Raw genomic sequence first — 25,025 nt, 5'->3', positions numbered from 1 at the left:
CCCTAAAAACTCCAATAATTATTTCATATTTAAAAGTCCGCACTGTAACAAACACGAATCAACCAGTCAGTAAACATGTTCTGCCAAGAATACTAAAAATAAAAACAAACAAACAGAAAGTTCTCCAGGAATATTTCCATTTCTATTCCCTAAACTAGCCAAGCCATCCAAACCTACAAGCTATACCTGCGAAACAGTATTTGTTTCCATATCAGCATGCCGTAAACTGCCTCTTGTACAAAATGAGGTTAACATAATGCTATATATCCAAGACTCGGTGGCTTTACACGCGTAGCAGAATGAGCTGCATTATTTTTAACCGGCAGAAACACAATTGCGAAGCAAAGGTAAAATGACCCATTCCTCTGGGTGAGACCTTGACAATCTGATCCATGTTCTCCAATAAAGCTGTGGGAAGCGAGAGAGGTTTGATTCACGCTCCTGCGCACACTGAGATAAACTGTACTGGCTTATAATGTCTCATTATTTTGGAGGAGTTTTTTTTTGCTCCCGTGTGACAGGTTGTCCCTAGAAGGGATACAGCAGCAGCGATCAGAAGTTAACAAGAAGCATTTATATTTTTGATTAAAATCCGCATTAATTGTATTGTATTAGCGTCTACCCCGGGGCGAAGCAGTGGCGCAGTAGGTAGTGCTGTCCCCTCACAGCAAGAAGGTCGCTGGGTCGCTAGTTTGAGCCTCAGTTGGCGTTTCTGTGTGGAGTTAGCATGTTCTCCCTGCGTTCATGCTGGTTCACCTCCGGGTGCTCCGGTTTCCCCCACAGTCCAAAGACATTCGGAACAGGTGAACTGGTTAGGCTAAATTGTCCGTAGTGTAGTGTGAGTGTGAATATGTGTGTGGATGTTTCCCAGAGATGGGTTGCGGCTGGAAGGGCATCCGCTGCGTTAAAACTTGCTGGATAAGTTGGCGGTTCATTCCGCTGTGGTGGCCCCAGATTAATAAAAGGACTAAAATGAATGAACGAAAAACGTCTAGCCCAACTAAAATGGTAAACCCAATCATCACACTAATGTAAAAACAGTAATTACACAAAGTATTATTCATATTATTTAATAAACTGTATTTTTTTACAGTGTAGGGGTAGATGTAGACTCTACACATACCCTTAAACCTAAACAAAATGCTTATGGGAGTGTAAGAATATTATTTATTGTTGTAAGGTGTAACAAACATTATTCTCAAAATTTGCTTTTTGTTTTTTTACTTGTTCAAACTACTTAATTAAAATGAGCTGAAACAACACATTTCTTGACAATTCATTGGGACAACTTTTTTAAAAATTATTAATATATATTTATATTAATTAAATTAATTAATTAAACATATTTTTTATGTTTAATCCATATAAATTTGTTAAAAGTGTTAAGTTAACTTAATTGATTTGTGTTGGGACAACATGAATACATTGTGTGGAACCCTGCATTTTTTCAGTGTATGCTATAGAGGAATTACCAACCTATGTCACATATGACGTCACATGGGTCCCTGGTTGCAAAAAGAGACCGGTTGCAATAGCAAACATGTTGTGTTGTGCGGTAGGACGCCAAAATCGAAAGTCCAAAAATAGAAAACTTAACTTTTACTGGACACCACACTGCTTTCAATGTCAACCGCAGATGTCTTTGGCCAGAAGAGAGCTGAATTAAGTGACCACCTAAATAAAAATGCTTGATCCTGCAGTTCTCATTTCATATCAGGTAAGTTCACGCTATGCTGAATCATACACATTACTCGTTTTTTGATTGCGGCAATGATATGGTGAATTAAACTGCGGACACTGAATGCTTAGAATGAATTATTAAAGTGTAAGTTCACATACCCTGCCATACAGGTGCAGTTCGCTGTCAGAAGGCAGTTGTTTCGCTTATTGATGATTACCCAGGCCTTGTACAGCTCTGTCTTTTTTTTCCTTGTCCTTGGCAAGGCAGAACCTCGGTTTTTAGCACTGCGCAGTTTGTAATCAGGTAATCATTGAACATTATTTCTTGCACATGACCACACAGAACAAAATTGTTGGCATCCAAAGACTTGTAGGCTTTCAACTTCTCTCTTGTAAAAACACTTGGAGCTTCAATGAGATTGTATATTTGGGGCTGGATGCTTGGCAATTTCGTCTTATCCAATGTCCATTAGGAGGGTGCTATCGCAAACGGATCTGTCAGACTGCTTTCTTTAATAACTACATTCCACAGTACTTCTACTTTTACTTTGAGTACTTGAGTTGTAAATTTTGAAATAAACTACTTGCAATACTTAAGTACATAAAACGTTGAATACTTTAGTACTTCCACTTAAGTATGGTGCTTAAAGAGCACTTCAACTTCTACTCGAGTCATTTTCTTAATAGAGCACTTGCACTTTTAACTAAGTCTGAGTCTCTAGTACTTTATACATCTCTGGTCTGGACTATACAAATGTGGTGGTGCCCCCGTAAAACATATATTACTGTCCTATTTGCTTAAATAATGGGGGAAAAAACTTGACAATGGTGTTATCAAGTGAAAAGTAAAGACTGAAAACAGCAGAGAACGTCAAATTTACTGTCCCACCCTCATACACTCTGCATTTCAAATGCCTCACACAAGCGGTAATTCGTTTTTTTTTTCTTTTTTGTAATTTATCACAAATGTAACTCCGCCGGTCCTTCACCACCCAACCCGCTTCGAGCTGGTATCGAACCAGTGACCTTCCGCATGGGAGTCGGTTGCTCTAACAAGGAGGCTAAAGACCATGGCCTGTAGCATCTGTCACTAGAGCACTTTAAGAGGTCAGAGGAGTGGGGTTTACCTGCACAGTACTCACTAGCTGGCCTGAGTTACAGTCGCCCCCCTAAACCTCACTCCCATCCGGGTCACGGCACCAACATGACCCCACCGGTCCTGCGCCATCCAACCCGCTTCGAGCTGGTATCTACCGGCGTCCATCCACATGGGAGTCGGTTGCTCTAACAAGGAGGCTAAAGACCATGGCCTCTAGCATCTGTCGCTAGAGCACCTTAAGAGGTCAGAGGAGTGAGGTTTACCTGCACAGCACTCACTAGCTGGCCTCCGTTACACTCACCACCCTAAACCTCACTCCCATCTGGGTCACGACACCAATGTGACCCCATTGGTCCTGCGCCACCAACCCGCTTCGAGCTGGTATCGAACCGGCGACCTTCCGCATGGGAGTCGGTTGCTCCAACAAGGAGGCTAAAGACCATGACCTCTAGCGTCTGTCGCTAGAGCACCTTTAGAGGTCAGAGGAGTGAGGTTTACCTGCACAGCACTCACTAGCTGGCCTCCGTTACACTCACCCCCCTAAACCTCACTCCCATCTGGGTCACGACACCAATCTGACCCCGCCGGTCGACAGGGCGACCTTCCGCATGGTAGTCGGTTGCTCTACCAAGGAGGCTAAAGACCATGGCCTCTAGGTTTCCATTAGCTAGTATACCGATGATTAATTTGAATATTTAACAGACATAGTACACTTTTCATATTACTACAGGGTTTGGGAGGGAATAATTATATTTTCCAACACTATTTACGATGGATAGTCTGCGAAGTGGCTGTTGGTGTTGGGAATAGAGTATATGCACACAGACTTTCAATGTTCTGTTAGCCACTTCAACAGCTTCCAATGAGTCTTTTCATTAAAAAAATTGCCCGTTAAAGATCTGTTTCCTTTAAAACTAAGTGAATTTCACTTACTGATAGATATCTGATATAAAGTGGGTCTCAGACCTGACAAGAAGCACTGCGTTAAATTCCATTTTACCCTGTCATTACTTTAAAATAAGAATATTTATTTTATCCCTTTAGTTCTGCGCTCGACTGCTGATCCTGACAGCTCTTACATGGTCTATCATCTCGTTTTCTGCTTGAACAACATGAATGCTCAAGTCTGTTTAACTGCAAAAGAATCCTTAAATTAAAAATAGTCACATTAACCTTTCACCGAAGGTTTACCATTGGCTGAAAAACACTAGCTGTGCTGCATATAGCCCATTGGTGTTGGAAACGGAGGGTAAGTATGTGCAGGTAGATGAACACAGGGAATTCTGGGACTTTCTGAATGCAGTCGGTGCACTGTGAGAAAAGGAGAGAGAGAGAGAAAGAGCCAGAGGCAACACATCACTTCCGTCTCTGATTATTAGTGGGATTAATCTGGATCTGCGTCTGGATTTATACTTCCTCATGAGATTTTCCCCCTGAGCGTTTAACACTTGACAGTCTTGTGCGCTTGTAAATAGGTTTAAATGTGCTCCTGCGACTAAATATTTACTAGCTGCTGTCCTGATTTACATCTTTGCTAAAGAGAGTTGAGCCCATTCTCTTCCGCCTTTTTTTGTATGTTAAGAAGTGTGCCTTACAGTGTTGGCATGTTCCTTACATGTCCAGCATGTATTATTAATGTGTAATAAAAGGTTTCATTTAAATATTTATAGTTAATGAATAAAGTATGTCGAACTTTGTAATGGTGTTCACACGTGGCGCACTACCTCTTGAAATTAAATTTAAAAGGAAATCGAAATCAAAATGAAAGTCAAAATAAAAATGTAGTGTACAGGTGTACACTGACTGGCCACTTTATTAGGTACACCTACCAACTGCTTGTTAACGCAAAATTCAAATCAGCCAAACACATGGCAGCAACTAAATGCATTTGGGCTTGTAGATATGGTCAAGATGATCTGCGGCAGTTCAAACCGCGCATCAGAATGGGGAAGAAAGGGGGTTTAAATTACTTTGAACGTCGCTTGGTTGTTGATGCCAGCTGAATGGTCTACTGGGGTTTTCACGCACAACTATCTCTAGGGTTTGACCCCAGTGTACCCATCTTCTGATGGCTACCTCCAGCAGGATAACGCGCCATGTCATAAACCACAAATCATTCCAGAATAGTTTCTTGACCATGACAATGAGTTTACTGTACTAAATGGCCTACACAATCACCAGATCTCAATCCAATAGAGCAACTTTGGTATGTGGTGGAACGGGAGATTCACATCATGGATGTGCATCCTAAAAATCTGCAGCAACTGCTGTCAATATGGACCAAAATCTCTGAGGAATATTTTCAGTATCCTGTTGAATCTATGCCTTGAAGGATTAAGGTTGTTCAGAAAGCAAAAGCGGGTCCAACTCGGTATAGTAAGGTGTACCTAATAAAGTGGCCGGTAAGTGTATGTTGTGTATGTGTGTGGAACTTGTATGACATATGTTGTGTGAAGCAAATATACCAAAAAAATAGAAATAGAAATACCAGTAATTTTTTACCGTATGAGGACTTTTTTTTTGGTCCCCGTGAGGAAAATGGCTCATACACCCCAAATTTTAAAGTTATCATTATAGTTTGGTTAGTTTTCAGACCACCCAACTCTTCCACTCCTCATTTCACATGATATTTTTGGGTCCGAACTGGCATATGTTTGCATCATCAACATGAGCACTAGCGTCAGCTGTTTCCCACGGCAACAAGGTGACGACTGAGACCGAGAAGGTGCCAGCTTCACATTTCATTCATGTTTTGGTCGCATTGGATTTACCAACAAAACTTTACATGCACATAGCAGCACTTTTTCGCTGGACTGCTGCAGATGCATTGCAGAAACTTTAGCTGTTCTCAGAGAACAGATTACTTTAAGATCAGCAGTTATTAAAAATACATTTTAAAACAGTCAGTCAGTTGAATGTTGAATTCATTTTCATTAGCTTTATTTTGAATGCATTGCTTTGTATTATCTTTATGTTCTTGTAGTGCAATTTACACTATATTTAAGTACTGAGTGTTAATTAGCAATGCACTTATTAGGATAAAGTTTGATGATTTAGGGTTATTGCGAGTAATTATGCACAATTGCTCTACTATCTATCTACAACACCTTAATGATTATACGTTTTTTGTTCACTTTATTTTAATGTTAGGTTAGGTGCATTTAATAATGCATCACTATTTGTAAATGCCATAGTAAGCATATGTGAAATGTAACAGAACACTTTTTTATATTTTAACAGTTTTTATACACATTTTAGGATAGCACCTATTTATTTATTTATTTATTTATTTATTTATTTGTTTGTTTTATATATTTTTTACATTTATTTTATTTATTTTTTTTAATTTATTTTAATTTTATTTTATTTTATTTTATTTTATTTTATTTTATTTTATTTTATTTTATTTTATTTTATTTTATTTGATCATGTACACTACCTGATAAATGTCTCTAAGTTTTAGAAACAACAAATAATAACTTGACTTTCAGTTGATCTTTTGGCATCAGAAGTAGCTTATATGAAAGGCAAAGGCCTCTAGATTACGCTTATTTTACCCAAATAAAACATGATCATGCCTTGATGTTTAATTATTTAATTAAGAAAGTAAGGTCTGACTTTGGTTCGACAAAAGTCTTGTCACTTAACAGAAATAATGTACAGTATAATGTCATGGTGCAATGGAAAACTAATAAATATTGGGTATGACTCCCATGAGCTTGGACCACTGCATCAATATGTAATTTGAACTGAAACCTAAAGATGGGATGGGGCATAGAGTAGCTCCTCCCCCTTTTTAAATATGGCCAATCACGTTTTTTATTACAGCTCTGCCCGTGAGAGTGTTTGAGATCAAGAAAGTATAGCAATAGTGAGTTGAAGGGGGTGGGACTTGTCAGATACTACAGTACAGTAGTATGTCTTTTGGGTCCGAACTGGCATATGTTTGCATCAACATGCTCAATAATGTTTACTTCTGGTGACTGGGCTGGCCAATCCTTTGCTTTCAGGAACTTTGATTTATAGGCTCTCCTGTGGTTTGTAATGTAGTGGGCAGGACAAATGACTTGATACGTGAGGCTGTTGATGTTGCCATCCACTCTGCAGATCTCTTGCACGCCCCCATACTGAATGTAACCTAAACCATGATTTCTCTTTCACCAAACTTGACTGATTTCTGTGAGAATCTTGAGTCCGTGCGGGTTCCAATACGTCTTCTAAAGTAATTGTGATTATTGGGATGCAGTTCGACAGATGTTTCAAGGGAAAAATCTACCCTCTGCCACTTTCTTAAATTATGAACTAGAATCGACATCTTTGGCAACCTTAACCCATGTAACAACCTTATATAACCCGACCTTTTATATAGCCCAGTCCTTAAATACACATACTGTCAAATCAAGTGCAACCAAAAGAATTTCCAATGAAAAAAAAAAAAAAAACAATATATATATATATATATATATATATATATATATATATATATATATATATATATATATATATATATATATATAAAATTGATGACAAGATCACATTTATTCATAATATCTATATATATATATAAAATTGATGACAAGATCACATTTATTCATAATATCTATAGATTATTGAGTTATTAACGTGATCTTGAGTACTATTCCTTCATTTTTATTCTGTTATTATTAACAATATTACTCTTCCTTATTTCTGAGTGCAGGAACATGAAGAAAAAAAGCCCTCACTGAAAAACCATCGTATGTTACATTAAGTGGAAGCTGGTGAAGGTGTTGCTGTGTGATTCTAAGAGAGAAGCAATGAAAAAGCGAGTGATAGACATATCATTATTGTTCCATCGCCTACCCGAAGTCCTCTGGGCGTTTGATTTCCCTGGTAAATGCAGGTCTGAACAGAAAGATGCACGTGTGTGTGTGTGTGTGATGAGGAACAGACATATTCAAACTAATGTTCTCTGTCTTCACAGCTCTTAATCTGGCCAGCGGAGCACTGACCTTCTCTGAGTGGCCTTTAAATTTTAATGAAAGGTCTTTGGAGAGGTTAAGTGAGTGCTTTGAAAGAGGATCGTACTTAAACTCTCAAAGAAAGAGAGAGAGAGAAAGTGAGTCAGAGACATTATTACAAACCATCTGAATGAATGTACAGTTATCTATGTACAGTTTTGTTTTTATATTTTATATTTATTATGAATTATCCTAATTTGTATTATTATTATTATTATTATTATTATTATTATTATTATTATTATATACAGTCAAGCCTGAAATGATTTACACCCCTTGCAAACTCTGACTTTGTTACTTTTATTTAACCGGCAATTTTTTATTATTATTATTATTATTATTTTGAGCTTTTATTATTATTATTATTATTATTATTATATATATATATATATATATATATATATATATATATATATATATATATATATATATATATATATATATATATATTATTTTGAAATATATATATATATATATAATAAAAAAAATAGAATAATATTTGACAGCTTTCATATACCTTTGGACAAAATCTGTCATGTTCAAAATTATTCATACTCTTTGTAAACTGTCACAGGCTGCAGGCGAAATCGCATACCTCCATACTATATAGCAGTGGTCCCCAACCTTTTTATCACCGCGGACCGGTCAACGGTTGTAAATTCTTACCCTTCAGCATGAAGAGGACCAAAACACAACAGAAGGGGTGAAGAAATAGCAGACAAAACATTTGTTTGTTAATGTTTGGGAGTGGCCCAGCCAAAATCCTGATCTAAATCCAATTGAGAACATGTGGAGGGAGATAAAGATCAGGGTGAGGGAAAGGAAACACACCAACTTGAAATAGTTGGAGCTCATTGCTAAAGATGAATGGGCAAAAATAGCAGTGCTGAAAGCTGGTCAGCAATTATAGTATGCCTTTGATTACTGTAATAGCCAATAAAGGATTTCCTATTGACTACAGAGAAAGTTATAATTAATTTTGTATATCTCACTTTTTTCTTATTTTTGTGTTAAAATTATACACATAAATTATATTTTATAAACAAAAGTAAAATTCTAAATGTGTGTGTGTGTTTTATAATTACTTGAAATCTGCAATAATCTGGCAACACTTGTCAAGTCATGCCTATAAACCTCTTTTGAATTGAATTGAATTAAACTGAGAGAGAAAGAGAGGATGAGATGGAAAGAAGCAGAATAAGGTAAAGCTGTTTAGTGGCCTACTTTTGTTTGTCCTGAGGCGCTGAGTGAAGCTGGCAAGGTAAATAGCGGGGTTTACAGGGCACTGACCCAGTAATGTGTTTTGATTGTTTAAGAAAGCGGGATCCAGCCCGGCGGAGCTTCACACTTTCATGCTTTCAGACTGGTTGCAATCTGGATGGATAAACATCTGAATTAGACAGGCGACGTGTGCTTTTCTGATGACGGAATAATGAAAACAGAGAATCACTATAGATTTTTTTTTTTTTTTTTGCTGCTGTGGCAAATATGAGCATAAAAAATTATATTTGTTGTACTTTTGTTCTCCACTGTAAACATTTGCCCAGCTGTGATACAGGGCTCCTGTGGATCATACAATTTCTGGAATATCATGGAATTTTGAAAAAATTAGGGAATGTGTGTGTATTTGTGTATGTATATATATATATATATATATATATATATATATATATATATATATATATATATTTTTTTTTTTTTTTTTATGTATAACAAATACTTAACTCAAGCGAATTGATTAACAACACATAAGCTAATCCAGTTAAGTTACAGTTAAACAGATCTCTTCATGGTATTGACATTGTAATATTATCCACAAATATACCTTTAAAACACAAATATTTCTCTAAAACTTAAATGAAATTAAAATGTAATTTTCATTCATTCACTTATCCGATTATTTTCTCATTCATTCATTCATTCATTCATTCACCCACTAAATTGTTAAATTGTTTTTTCTGCTCGCTCGATTGCTTCATTCATTCATTCATTCATTCATTCATTCATTCATTCATGCATTCATTCAGTCAATCAATCACTCATTCACTAACTGGCTCATACATACTTTCAATATTTTTTCACTTAATCCACTTGCTCACTCCATCCATTCATTCATTCATTCTTTTTTATTCCGCCCACCCCTCACTCACTCTTTCCTTCATTATTTAATTAATTTATAAATTCAATCATTCACTCACTCAATCCATACAATTATTCCTTATTTCACTCATTCGTTTGTTCATTCACCACTCACTAGTTTCATAAATTATTTAATCCCTTCACTCACTCACTCACTCACTCACTCACTCACTCACTCACTCACTCACTCACTCACTCTCTCATTCCCTCACTCACTCAATTCATTCATTCATGCATTCCCTCCATTCACTCACTCCCTTCATTCACTAACCCACTCATTCCATTCATTCACTCACTCACTCACTCACTAAATTTTTGCATCCATTCATTCATTCATTCATTCATTCATTCATTCATTCATTCATTCATTCATTCATTCATTCATTCATTCATTCATTCATTTATTTTCACTTACCCGATCATTAATTAATTAATTGATTTGTTCATTTGTTTGTTCATTTTTTCGTTCATTCATTTATTGTTTGTTCATTTATTCATTCACTCACTCATTCATTTATGCATGCATGCATGCATTCATTCAACTTATTCATACTTTCATTCAACACTTACTAGCTCCATTCATTTATTCACTCTCCCACTCCATTCATTCACCAACCCAATCACTCCACTCACTCACTCACTCACTCACTCACTCACTCACTCACTCACTCACTCACTCACTCACTCACTCACTCACTCACTCACGCATTAATTTTGACTTATTCATTCTGTTATTCACCACTTACTAGCTTCATTCATTCATTCATTCATTCTTTCTTTCATTTTCTTTCTTTCTTTCATGAACCCACTCACTCCATTCAAATGAAAAAATATTCATTTGAAAAAAAGTATTGTATCTAGGAAAGCACTTTGTATTGGTCATTTCAGTAAACTTTTTAAAATAAGTTTCATCTTAATTTTCAAGTAAATATATATTATTTAAAGAATCAGCATCATTTTTTCTTTTTTTTTTTGCAGCATATTCTCATATGATAAAATGTTTAAATTGCTGTATTATACATGGGCAGTATATCAAAAGATATTAGTAATTACTAGATCAAATTCATATTCACTTTTTTTCCCAAAGTGATTATATATGACATATGGTTTATTTTTCAGTGTTTAACAGACTGTAGGGTGTGTTTTTGACTCTGCCAGGAGCAGCTGTAGTGAATGAGCAGCCGGTGTTCAGTGTGTTTTGGCCAGGTTCAGTCAGTCTGTTGTGCACCTGCTTCTCAAAATATCCTACTTCCTCCTTCGCTGTCAACAGCTCTTTTGGCCAAAGAAAAGAACTGATTACTTTGGCACTCGTCTTTCTCATCTGAGATTTACATTGATGTAAAATGAACACTCTCATAAGCAGTGTTCAGCGAGTTGATTTAATTAGACTTACAATATTTTTTATTGGTAAAGTATGCAATAGTATGAGACAATTGTCAACCCTTATAAATTCACTTCAGATTTCAAAGTCACTTCAGTTATTAGCGTATAGTTTGAGATCTATTCATCAAACAATGAGAATATTAGACTGATTTCTGGAGGATCATGTAACATTCAAGACAATACAGTTATTGCAAATAATTGTAAAATTTCTCAAAATTCAAAACCGCATCATAAATATATGCATTTATCCTTGTAGGTTGACCTGAATGAATAAATGATAAATTAAATAAAATAGCCATATCACCCTGCAGTCCAAGACCAGTCTCTGAAGATAAGCAGGACTGAGCCTGGTCAGTGTCTGGACGGTAGATAACATGGAAAAACTAGGTTGCTGTTGGAAGTGGTGTTAGTGAGGCCAGTAGGGGGCGCTCAATCTGCAGTCTGTGCGAGTTCTAATGCCCCAGTATAGTGATGGGGACGTCATACAGTTAGCGAGCACCGTCTATCAGATGAGATGTAAAACCAAGGTTTTTTGTATATTTTCTATTGATACATGGCAAAGCTAGCAGTAGATGCAGTGGATTCTCAGAAAACAAACAAGACCCAGCATTCATGATATGCACGATCTAAAGGCTGTGCAATTGGGAAATTAGTTGAAAGCGTGTGTTCAAAAACATAGCAGTGTCTGCCATTGACTATACAAAATCAAAACCAATACGAAACACTACAAAAAATCACTACGATTGTTGTATTGTTGATAGTTGTATGATCACAGTTTTTTTATAACTGCTTCACATCTGTGTGGCATTGAGTCAACCAACTTGTGGCACCTTTCAGCTGTTATTGCACTCCATGATTCTATACATGGAGAAGCAGTGGCGCAGTAGGTAGTGCTGTTGCCTCACAGCAAGAAGGCCGCTGGTTCGATCCTTGGCTCAGTTAGCGTTTCTGTGTGGAGTTTCCATTCGCGTGGGTTTCCTCCGGGTGCTCTGGTTTCCCCCACAGTCCAAAGACATGCGGTAGGCTAAATTGTCCTAAGTGTATGAGTGTGTGTGAACGAGTGTTTGTGGATGTTTCACAGAGATGGGTTGCGGCTGGCATCTGCTGCGTAAAAACGTGCTGGATAAGTTGGCGGTTCAGCCTATAGGCTGGTTGGCTGGTTTTAGCTGGTCGACCAGGCTGGTTTTAGAGGAGTTTTGGCCATTTCCAGGCTGGTTTCCAGCCATTTCCAGCCTGGTCTTAGCTGATCAGCGGTCTTGGGAGCCCAGCCAAAACCAGCTATGTCCAGCTTAAGCCAGGCTGGTCAAGCTGGTTTTAGCAGGTCATTTTTCAGCCTGACGAGCAGAGACCAGGCTGGACATTGCTGGAAAGCAGCCTGGGAAGTGGCCAAAACCCCTATAAAACCAGCCTGGTCGATCAGCTAAAACCAGCCAACCAGCCTAGGCTGGTTTAAGCTGGATATTTCAGCAGGGTTGAGATCCCAGTGTAGCCGCCATTACGGCTCATTGTTTTTTGCCCGCCAGCTTCCGCACAGGTCACGTGACTGAAAATGATCAACTGAGTCCAGCTCATCAATCAGCGAAGGTGAAATCTCATTATTATGAGGCCAGTCTTGTTCTGCAGCTGATGCGAGTATGGAATAAATCCAGCTGATGTGTGCTGTGTGTCTGTGACAGAAGAATTTATATGATTCCCGGAAACGCAGCCTTGAGAAGTCAAAGGTCTGAACTAACGGCTAGTAATGACACATGCAGGCTCCCCGGGGGCCGCCGGTGCTCAGGCCAGGACATTTTGGAAATTAAGTCACAAATCAAGATGCAATTATTAATGTGGTCGGTAGCTCTTGGCTGATGTGGATCTGGACAGGTGCGCTCAGTCAAAAATAAATAAATAATAAAGCACACAGGCGTGCACATGTCTGTTTGAGCAGGTGTGTTGTGAACAGGTGTCTGCCAAAAGCAGATGAGGCGCTCAGAGGCAGAACAACTGCTGGCTGAACAGTGGAAATAGAGTTACACAAAGACAATGCACTTTGTCTGTGGTTTTTAAAGTGTCATACGCACACTGTAAAAATATCTGTTAATTAACAGTTTCTGTGGTTTTTCTTTATTTACAGTTGTAAGTTGCATTATGGGAGCTTGATCTCTGTTGACTTTTGGTGTTGAAAATTCAACTCTACAGTTTATTAAAGTGAGTTATTGACATTTTAGTAGTTTGAAATAATAATAATTTACAGAGGAAGAAATTCATCTGTAAAATAACACAAAAATGTACTTGCAGGTTTTTGTAGCGTAATCTGCAACACCAATCCAGACAATATGGCACTTCAAAATAATAAAAATGTTCATGAAAGTTTCAAGGTTAAAAGTTTCAAGGTTAAAAGCCTGTGACAGTTTGCAAAGAGTATGAATAATTTTGAACATGCCAGATTTTGTCCAAAGGTATATGAAAGCTGAAAAATATTATTCTATTTTTTTTATTATATATATATTTTTTTTCAAAATTATATATATATATATATATATATATATATATATATATATATATATATATATATATATATATATATATATATATATATACATACACATATATATATATATATATATATATATATATATATATATATATATATATATATATATATATATATATATATATATATATACATACACATATATAAATATATATATAATTTTGAAAAAAATACACATATATATATGAAAAGGTCATTTCAAGGTTAAAAGTTGTTGGAGGAAAGATCAGGGTCACATAATGCCATTAAAAAGCATCAACAAACATGGAAAAAATTAAATCCAGGGTGCTTCACATCTGTAGTTCGCTTCGTTTGGTCTAGAACCAAGGGCAATAAATGATACATTGTAGCATGTTCTGCCGTCTTTGGGTTGTCTTCACACCACACTGCTGGCTTTGGTCCGAACCAGTTAAAAAGAACTAAAATGCTGTCATTTGACGTATTTTCTAAACTGCTTTTCGATTGGTCAGAATTCACGTGCGAGAAAATGTCAATGGAACTCCCGCAAGTAAACAAACCGGCAGACACAAAATGTTGCTTTTGACTTTGGAGCTAAGACTGCGCTGATTGATTGTAACCCTGCTCATAGTATACTATATTGTTAGCATACAGTACATTAATTTAGACAAAGTATACATTTCGAGAATGAAGGGCGGCTGCAGAAAAACAATGTATAAATGCATTGCACGTCACTTTGGAAGGAGGAGTGAATTAATTTAGCTAAACTGCGACATTGTCATCTTCTGGAAATATTACCTGTGATCCATCAGGTAATGTTTTTCCCTCTCTCTATTTGTTTAAAAATGTTAGTAAAGCGCTGTCAACAAACATTTTTCCTCCATATCCCATAATGCACAAGGAATCGGACTATGGCAGCTGGATTAGTCCAAAAAGGTGCAGTACTTTTTGCGGTTGGGTCTGTTTTAGTTCTCCTCAAACAAACCACTCCAGGGTTCGTTTGAAAGTGTACTGAGACCACCTTTTTAAGGAGTTCTCGGCCCACTTTTTTGGTCCGCTTTTGGTGAGCACACAAGTGCGATTGCTGCGTTCACACCTGCCCAAACGAGCTGCACCAAGAGGGAAAATGAACTCTAGTGCGATTCAACCGAACAAAATAAGGCTGGTGTGAAAACATGTTGTTTTTTTTTTCTATGCTTGCTTGTTTAAATTGTGTGAAAAAACTAAAACACAACTGCACCAAGGCTAATTGTTTGATATGAAGCACAGTAATAAGAGTAAAAATGTTAAATATAGTTACAATATTCATTAATTTATTCATTTTCTTTTCAGCTTAGTCCCTTTATTAATCTGGAGTCACCACAGTGGAATGATCCGCCAACTTATCTAACATATGCTTTACGCACTCGATGCCCTTCCAGCTTCAAATCAATAAATAATTTAATTAAATAAATAAATAAATAAATAAATAAATAAATAAACTAAATAAAGAAATTAAAATAAATAAATAAATAAACTCAATAAATAAACTCAATAAATAAATAAATTTTAAATAAAATAAAATAAATACACTTAATAAATAAACAAATAAATTAATAAACACAATTAATATATAAATAGATAAACAATTAAATAGACCAGTGGTTCCCAAACTGTGGTACGCGTACCACTAGTGGTACGTGGGCTTCCTCCTAGTGGTACGCGGAGGAATCGCTGAATAATAAAAGAAACATTAGCACTTTTAATCCTTTAATGTGTAATATAACATCGATGTGATCAGCATTGGCTGTTTTGTGAAGCGTACGACCACAACGTTGTGCTTAGAGTGTTTGTTTTAGTGCATTGTGTCATAAGCTGCTGAAAATCAGTTTCCGAAGTTTAAGAATTGATTCTGGAGCGTGATTTGACTGACATGAAAAGTAGCCAATCACAGTCGACCTTGTCTAGTTGCGTGAAATGTAAGGGCGGGACAAAGGCTTTCAGTGTTGCAGAGACAGAAAAAACAACTTAAAAACAAATGTTTTGTTGGAATAATGCTTCTCGGATGTTTTCACTATAGAGATGTCTAGCTGAGTAATTAAACCGCGGACATATTTCCTGCCTTTTTGATGATCTACAAACACGTTTCGCTCTCCGACAGCCAGTCGACTCGCCTCTGACCTGTCACTCCTCTAAATACATTCTGAATGGCGGCGCGGGAATGAAGGTATTGCGCAATAACTAATTTCTGCAAATGCGGCGAGTGCTTTATTTTAACACGAGAGAGCGCATTCATGTACGCAAATCGCTAAAACAGATATGCGAGCTCTTAAATATGCTTTTTTCAAATGAACTGGAAGTGCTCTCATGATCGCGTGTGTGCTCAGATAGAATACAATCGCGATCTTTCCACTATTAAAGTAGACATTATTTGTCTTTGCTCCTTGACTAAATTTAGCCAAAAGTATTCAAAGTTATCAAGTATTTAGAAATAGATTGATGCATGATCGATGACAATGCTAATGGTCTTCTTATTTGGCTGTGTTGTCAAGTGAAACTTTTAGCAAAGGTGGAACTTTTTTATTTCTTTACGACAAAATAATAATGCTGGAAATGTTTCTGGATGAGGTATTTGTGTGATTTACACATTTAGCTGTATTCTGATCTGTCTTAAAGCATTACAGGTCAAAGCAATCCATTGTTACTTATTGTTTATTTATCAACATTTACAATAAGGCTCTTAAAGGACTGCTTTGATAAGTGTAGTGTTGTCATATTTCAAATACCTCAAGTAAAATAAAGTCATTTGTTTTATTTTTTACTGACAGTGTACTTGTATTTTTTTTAAGTTTCTATTTTAGGTTAAGATTAAGTGTAAAATAAAATCTACATGTGATGGACAGCTATTTAAGAAACAAATTTGCCATATTGTAAAGAAAAATAGTGTAAAATATGTAAATAAAAGGCTAAAATAAAATCTTTTTACCATATACTTTAATTTAACCTTTCAAAGCTTAAAAATATCTTTTTAAAAAAATGGGCAAAAAGTGTCTCTATGGCCTTAAAGATTATTTGGTAGTTTTACCAGTGCTATTGAAAAAGATTAATTGTCATGAAAGAAAAAAAATCGACCATACTTCCTTTTTTAGTGCAAATTCCTATACACGTAGCTTTGGGATTTAAGCAATCAAACCATTAAATCAGGTTTACACTTAAAAAAAAAGTGATTTCATAATGAAAATCTGATTTTTTTTTTCAAAAGTAACCAACTAGTACTTTTTAAAAGAGTACTTTGTACTTTTACCTAATATTAGCATTATTTACTAAAAATGTTGTTATTTTAGCAGTGTAATAGTATTTTTACTTGAGTACAAAAAAGATTTCACAAGCATTTAGTGCAGGTTTATTATATTATTAATATATGATTAATAAATATTATTATTAATGTTTTTTATTTGTATCTATTCCTATGCAATGTTTTATGGATTGCTGAGAATACATTTCAGGTCTTCAATACATAGCATGTCAGTCTTGAAAAAAAAAAAGGTGCTGGAATTGATTTTCATTAGGCTGTGCCTGTATGAACCCTGTCATATGTACATTTAACATTTATTTCAAGATTTGTCTGAAAGTGTAGGAATATGACATATAGCCTATATTTATAAGGTCCAAGCAGCATTTCCAGCTTTTTATGAATAGGCTACTATGAATACTTTAGATTTAAGTACAGCAGTTTTCTTTTTACCTTTTAAGAACAGCGCCATTTTTTAACGAACTTTTAAAAGCACATTTTAACCAAAATTTTTCTTTTATCTGCAAGCACAGTTAATGTTCAGACTATTTAAAATGTTTAAAGTGACTGACATTAATACATATTCTTAATAATAGGAAGTAATCTGCATCGTTTTTAAACTGTGCACACCTGTAGCTGCTTAACTAGGCCTATGACGCTATTTTTTAATACTGGTTAAAAAATAGCGTCGTAAGGTGGTCCTTGGAGAGACGATTTTTTTCTAAGGTGGTACTTGGTGAAAAAAGTTTGAGAACCACTGAAATAGACTAAATAAACAAATTGACTAAAAAATAAACCAAATAAATGTAGACTAAATAAATAAATACACTAAATAAATAAAAATTAAATAAATAAATATACTATAGACTAAATAAATAAATACATAAATACACAAATAAACTAAATACACTAACTAACTTAAGCGCTGTCAACAAATATTTTTCCTCCATATCCCATAATGCACAGCGCATCGGACTTTGGCAGGTGGACTAGTCCAAAAAGGCGCAATACTTTTTGCGGTTGGGTCTGTTTTAGTTCACCACAAATGAACCACTCCCGGGTTCCTTTGAAAGTGTACTGAGACCACCTCTTTAAGGTCTGAAAGGTCTTTAAGGTCCCTTACTGATTTTTTTTATTTTTTATTTTTTTGCATGTGTTTCAGAAATTTAAGTGAAGTTTAAACTAATTTCGAGAGGATCACATGATTATAATTGCTTGTGGCTGGACCCGCATTATTTAATTTATGATTCACCAATCAGATGATTCCTTAGCCACTATAAATACCCTTAGTTTTATATAACAGCCATCTTCGCTTTGCAGAATCCCCCCTTCCACCCCTTTCCTAGATGGGTGGCACGGTGGCCCAGTGGTTAGCACTGTTGCCTCACAGCAAGAACGTCACTTGTTCTGGTCCTTATCAAGCCAGCCGATGTTTCTGGCTAGAGATTACACATTCTCCAAATGCTAACGCGGGTTTCCTCCCACTGTCCAAAAACATGCAACTTAGGTTAATTGACCAATCCAAATCGGCACCATAGACATGCTCCTACTAAATAGTTATCTCTTTAGAGCAATCACTATCTGTTCAATAGCTACTAAAGCAAGGGAGTTCTCGAGATTTACCTAAGCTCAAACTCCCATCTCACCTTGCAAACGGGAGGGACAAACACAAAGGAGAAGCTGGAAAAAACAAAGGAGGAAATGATTCTGAACTCGCAATTACGGAATTACTTTCTAACTAATGTTAACTTTCTAACTATGTTAACGTATAAGTGCTAGTGAAGATTAAAGATGCAGATCAGAGGCAACTGTGGGCTGTATGTTGTATGTTGTTTATGAACCTAAATAAGGACTAAATGTATGCTGTGTGTAGTGTTTCTGTAATTGGTAACATATCGGAGACTGTAAGGGTCTGTATGTGTTCATATATGCTGCATTTCAGATCAAAGATGCAGATCAGAGTCAACTGAGTCAAAGGTTTAACGGCTCATCTTTCGGATAAGACGTTAAACCGAGGTCCTGACTCTCTGTGGTCATTAAAAATCCCATGGCACTTCTCGTGAAAGAGCAGGGGTGTAACCCCGGTGTCCTGGCCAAAGTCCCTCTATCAGCCCTTATGATCATGGCCTCCCAATCATCCCCATCCACCGAATTGGCTCTATCACTGTCCCTCTACTCCACCAATAGCTGGTGTGTTGTGAGCGCACTGGCGCCGTGGTCCTGTGGCTGCCGTCGCATCATCCAAGTGGATGCTGCTCACTGGTGATGGTGTGGAGAGATCCCCCTTCATGATTGTTAAGCACTTTGGGTATATGGCCATACACAATAAATGCGCTATATAAATACACATTACAGTACATTACATTTATTCATTTATTTCATATAATTGCAGACTTTACAGTAGGCTATCATTGCTCTGCAGTTATAATCAAATCCTGTTCACAGAAAGGTTAGTAATGAACATTTATACACAAGTACTTATGTGTATAAAGCATTTGATAAGTGCTTCTTATATGACATGTGAACGACCTGTACAGCTTTACTGTAGACATTTTATCGAGCGAGAATGACGTCGACTGAAACTTTGTCATACAACCGCGCCAACATTGGTATCCTTTTGGCAGTGAAAACACAAGCCTGATTAAGGTGACCCATACTGACCCGTACCTTACTGTATCACTCATAGAAATGGGCCAATAGAGTACAGTACAGGATTTACTGTAAAATAAAGTGCCGAGAACGAAAACATAATTTTAGTGAATTTATGTCTAATAGACAGATCTGGGTCATGAAATGCAGGCCTGAAGAATCATCCAGAAAAGAGGAGCAAACAGATTGAGACAGGATTTATCTTGAGAGGGATTCTCCAGATCATAAGTCCATGTGATTCCGGCGTGCTTAAAAAAAGAAAAGAAAGAAAGATGAATGGAGATGAGATTAGAGGAGGATAGAAAACAGCTGATCGATGGCTTTTTGCGCAGTAATTACAGCACAGTCACAGCGGCCTCTGATGAGCAGCTTCACAGACACACACAATTCAGCACAGAAGGTCATTTTCACAGCCACCGAAACACCTTTTCCCCCTTTTATCAGGTGTTTGTTTTGTTTTTCATGGATCCGCGTTTTGCTTTGAAAATAAATAGCAAGCCTGGCAAATGTCAACACGGGCACATTGATTGCCACAGCTGAACCCAATTGCATGGAGTGCGGACAGAAAATCAGTGGATTGAGTTATCGAGGCTCGGGTCTTGACCTTTGTGCTCATGTCTGTGATAGCAGGAGCCTTTATTGATAACTTTTCTCAATAAGGGCCTTCTGAATAGTGATCGGAGCAACTTCAGAATGAGACGCCGCATCGATTGGAAATGTCTCCGTCTGTGGCGATCGCATGAGAAGTTGAGGGAAGAAGGCTGTTTGTTCTGGGGTAAAAAATGTTCATTCAAAAAAATAAATGAATTAAAAAATATATTTAAATTAAATAAATAAATGAATGAATTAAAAATATATATTATATTAAATGTTTTTGCAGAAAAAAAGAATAAAAAATTTCATACAAATAAAAAATGAAAACAACTAAAAATATTTATTTATTTATTTATTCATTTGTTTGTTTGTTTGTCTGTGTTTCTTTGCTTGATTGTTTAAATTGTGTGAAAAAACAAACAAACTAAAACACGTGCACCAGGGCTACAGTTGTTTGATATGAAGCACTGAAAAGAGTAAACTTGTTTAATATTATCACAATGTTCATTCATTTATTTATTTTCTTTTCAGCTCAGTCCCTTTATTAATCTGGGGTCAGTGGAATGGTCCGCCAACTTATCTAACATATGCTTGACGCACAGGATGCCCTTCCAGCTTCAAATCAATAAATAAATTCATTAAATAAATAAATAAATAAATACAATAAATAAATAAATACACTAAATAAATTTTTTTTAAACCAAATTAAACTAATTTAAATAGACAAATAAATAAATAAATAAATAAATAGACTTAATAAACAGACAAAAACATATATAAATAAATAAATAAATAGACTAAATAAACAGACAAAAACATAAATAAATAAATAAATAAATAAATAGATATACCTAATAAATAAACAAATAAATTAATAAACACAATTCATATATAAATAGATACATAATTAAATAGGCTAAATAAACAAATTGACTAAATAAATGTACCAAATAAATGAAGACTAAATGAATAAATAGACTAAATAAATAAAAATGCACTCAATAATTAATAAAAATTAAATAAATAAATATACTACATAAATAATTAAATAGACTTAATAAATAAATAAAACACCTAATAAATAAACAAATAAATAAATATATACACTTAATTTATAAATAAATAAATAAATAAATAAATAAATAAATAAATAAATAAAGACTAAATACATAAATAAATAAATAAATAAATATAACAAATAAATAAAAATACACAAAATAAATAAAAAAATCTAATAAATAAATATACTATAGACCAAATAAATAAATAACTAAGTAAAGACTTAATTGCAATAAAAAAGCTACAAATCTTCTGGTTAAAATGTTTTCATACACGATCAAGTTATCAACCTCAGATTATACCAAAGTATCTCTGAGTAACACATTTCCCTATATGTGGCAAAATAATTCCTCTCCAGCATCAATGTTAAGCTCAACAGAATATGCTGAAGGCTACAGTGTGAACTGATGTGTGCTATAAATTTCCATGCCGATTGACCTCAGGGACTGATTTGATATTCCTCAGGGGACGCTTGGCGTAAGGATTTGCACTTAGAAAAAACAAACACTGAATGTATTGCTCTCCTCACCAACAAACAGGCCTGTAACTCTTATTTAGCATACGGTTGATTACATGAGCTGTTATTTTACAGTATATTTGCTATATATACACAGGTAGGTACAGGACCATTGGTGTGGATGGGGAGTTTCTGTCAGTGTGATGGAGCTTCATGGCAAAACCGGCCAATCCTGGCGACACACTTTATGTCTATAACCTCCCATGCTCTATAAACCTAAATTGTTCTATCAATCACAAAAGCACAATTATCAGCAAAATCTCAAGCCGCTGCTTCCGTTATCGTCATTTATGCTGAATTTTTTATTTTTTTCATCCGCATAATGGCGTTTAGATTGATTCCGGCAGAATTTACTGGACAAGCAAGTGTAGTTTTATTGCAGAAGGGACTGTGAAATGACCTGAGAGGGTTGAAATGCATCTGTTGTGATGTTAAGCAGGTGAGGGTCGAGAGAGAAGCGAAAGCGTTAACGGATAAATGTGATTACTTTGAAGGCTATTGGTCGAGAGCAAGGTAAATGGTTGAGACAAGTTGAAAAACATCCACTGTTATGTGACTTAAATTGCATTTGTGAACAGAAACAAACACAAAAGCCAATAAAATAGCATTGGTCAGTAAGTCAGTAGATGTTTTCTTTCTTTTTTCTTTCCCTGTTTTTTTTACTTTTTAAATGATCAATTATGGGATGTACTCATTGTTTAGTTTATCCTATATATAAATATATAAATTAAGTAATTAAATAATTAACACACAAATAAATAAAAATATACTAAATAAATAATAAATCGACTGAATAAATACACAAATTAGTAAATAAATAAATAAATCAGTAAATCAATCAATCGATCAATAAAAAAATCAATCAATAAATAATTACACTTAATTAATAAATGCATAGACAAATAAGTAAATAAATACATACATGAATGAATGAATGAATAAATAAATAAATAAATAAACACACTAAATAAATAAATAAATAAAAAATAATAGCACTAAATACATAACTAAATAAATAAATAAACAAATAAATAAATGAATGAATGAACGAACAAATGAATGAATAAAAATAAATAAATAAATGCACAAATAAAAAAATAAATAAATGCACTAAATAAATAACTAAATAAATAAATAAATAAATGAATGAATGAACAAACAAATGAATGAATAAAAATAAATAAATAAATGAACAAAAAAAGAACGAACGAACAAATAAATAAATAAATAAATAAATAAATAAATAAATAAATAAATAAATAAATAAATAAATAAATAAATAAATAAATAAATAAATAAATAAATAAACAAATAAATAAATGTTTGAGACAGGTTGAAAAACACCCACTGTTATGTGACTTAAATTGCACAACAGATTTATATATATAATAATATTTTAGTCACCAAACATATTTCAGGGTAGATGCAGGAATCCTAAAGGAAATTTCAATACCTTTTTAAGACTTTTTAAAGACCTTCTCAGAATATTTTAAGAGCTCATCGCCACTTCAAGTTCTAACCAGTATCAAACCTTTAACTCAACTAATCGGGGCTTTCAGATTAGTCAATACTATTAGAAAATGTTCATATGATTTATTTACAATACAGTTTGTAAAGTAATATTTTCTGTCTTTTAGTAGATATACTATAAAAGAGACTTGCTTTGTTTACCAATAAAGTGAATCTAATTGGAAATACAAGTTAAAAAGATCTTACTTTTTATTTAACATATCAAGGTTTTAGTGTTTGTTTGTTAAATGTTTGTTGTTTAAACTTTATTGTCCGTTCTGCTTGACACAGAAAGGAAATTTTTCTTCAACACTGGATTTAGGACAACAATTACAAACATACAACAACGACACAATAACAACACTTATCAAGACAACAACATAAGTTAAAAGTTTAAAAACCAAGTTAGCCCCATGCACAATACTGCAAATCATTCTTGGTAACCACCTCATTCACTACAAACATTGATCCGATTTAGAACAACAACTGCCATTGGGATAAATGACTTTTCATAAGCAATAAATCTTTTGCGGTGCTAATTTGTTGTTTGGTGTTTTCTTTTGCCATTTTTCAACATCAGTTTATACTTTGGTCATCTTTATGTTACTCCTTTTAATACCCTAGACAAATTGCCATCAAGGATCGTAACATCGTGCTTTAGGAATTCTAAACCTGCGTCCTGATGGTAACAATTCAAATGCTGAGTGAAGGGGATGTGTATTATCATTAAAAATCACAACTGCTCTTTATTCCATTAAAGAGTCAAATAAAATCTGCAATGAATGTTGATTGTGACCAGTTATCTTATTTGCCTGATTAATAATTTGCGCTAATTTCTTTTTCTGTTTAAGTGTTGTGTTACCAAACCATGAAACAATATTATATGTGAGAACACTCTCTTTAAGTGATCCAAATGCCATGTTTAAAGTCTGTGTACTAACATTAAAACTTCTCAATTTGCGGAGGAGACAGAGGCGCTGACTTGCTTTCTTATAAACCGCCTCTACATTACTATTAAAATTTAATTTATTATCAATAATTGTGCCTAAATACTTAAAATTTGAAACCTGCTCTACTATATGTCAGTTTATGGTGACTGGTTTAAAGAGTCCAGTATCTACTCTTCTTGTTTGACTCCCTAGACATAACTCCCAATAATTTCCCAATATTTAGGTGTAATAAACTTTTATGTTCATTTAGGAGTTATGATACTCCTAAAATCATTCTGCATAAATCTGCAGATTTTTCAACAAAATTCTGCACAGAAATAGCAAAGGTTGCCAGCAGATTCCGTCGGGCCCTAGCAATTAGTAATGTAATCAGAATACAATTATCCAGTAGTAGTCAGTCATTTGTAATCTGTTCTTTTTTTAAAGTAACTTTCCCAAAACTGGTTATTAGAAATGAGTTATTAAAACTGTTTATAAATATGTTGAAATGATAAATCTGACATCAACTTTATGTATGACCTGTTTTGAAAAAAAACTGTGAATTTTGTGTATTTACTTTATAAGCTATTGACCCAGAGGCTAAGAAAACTTAAGAAATGGCCACCATCACAGGCATTGTAAGTGGCATAAATTGAATAATCGAAGCACATTCAAACTCACACATCGCTCCACAAATAAGCT

The sequence above is a fragment of the Danio rerio genome, chromosome 18 (genome assembly GCF_049306965.1).
Source record: "Danio rerio strain Tuebingen ecotype United States chromosome 18, GRCz12tu, whole genome shotgun sequence".
Classification (NCBI taxonomy): Eukaryota; Metazoa; Chordata; class Actinopteri; order Cypriniformes; family Danionidae; genus Danio; species Danio rerio.
The sequence above is the reverse complement of the archived record's forward strand: the minus strand, read 5'-3'. Positions refer to the sequence as shown.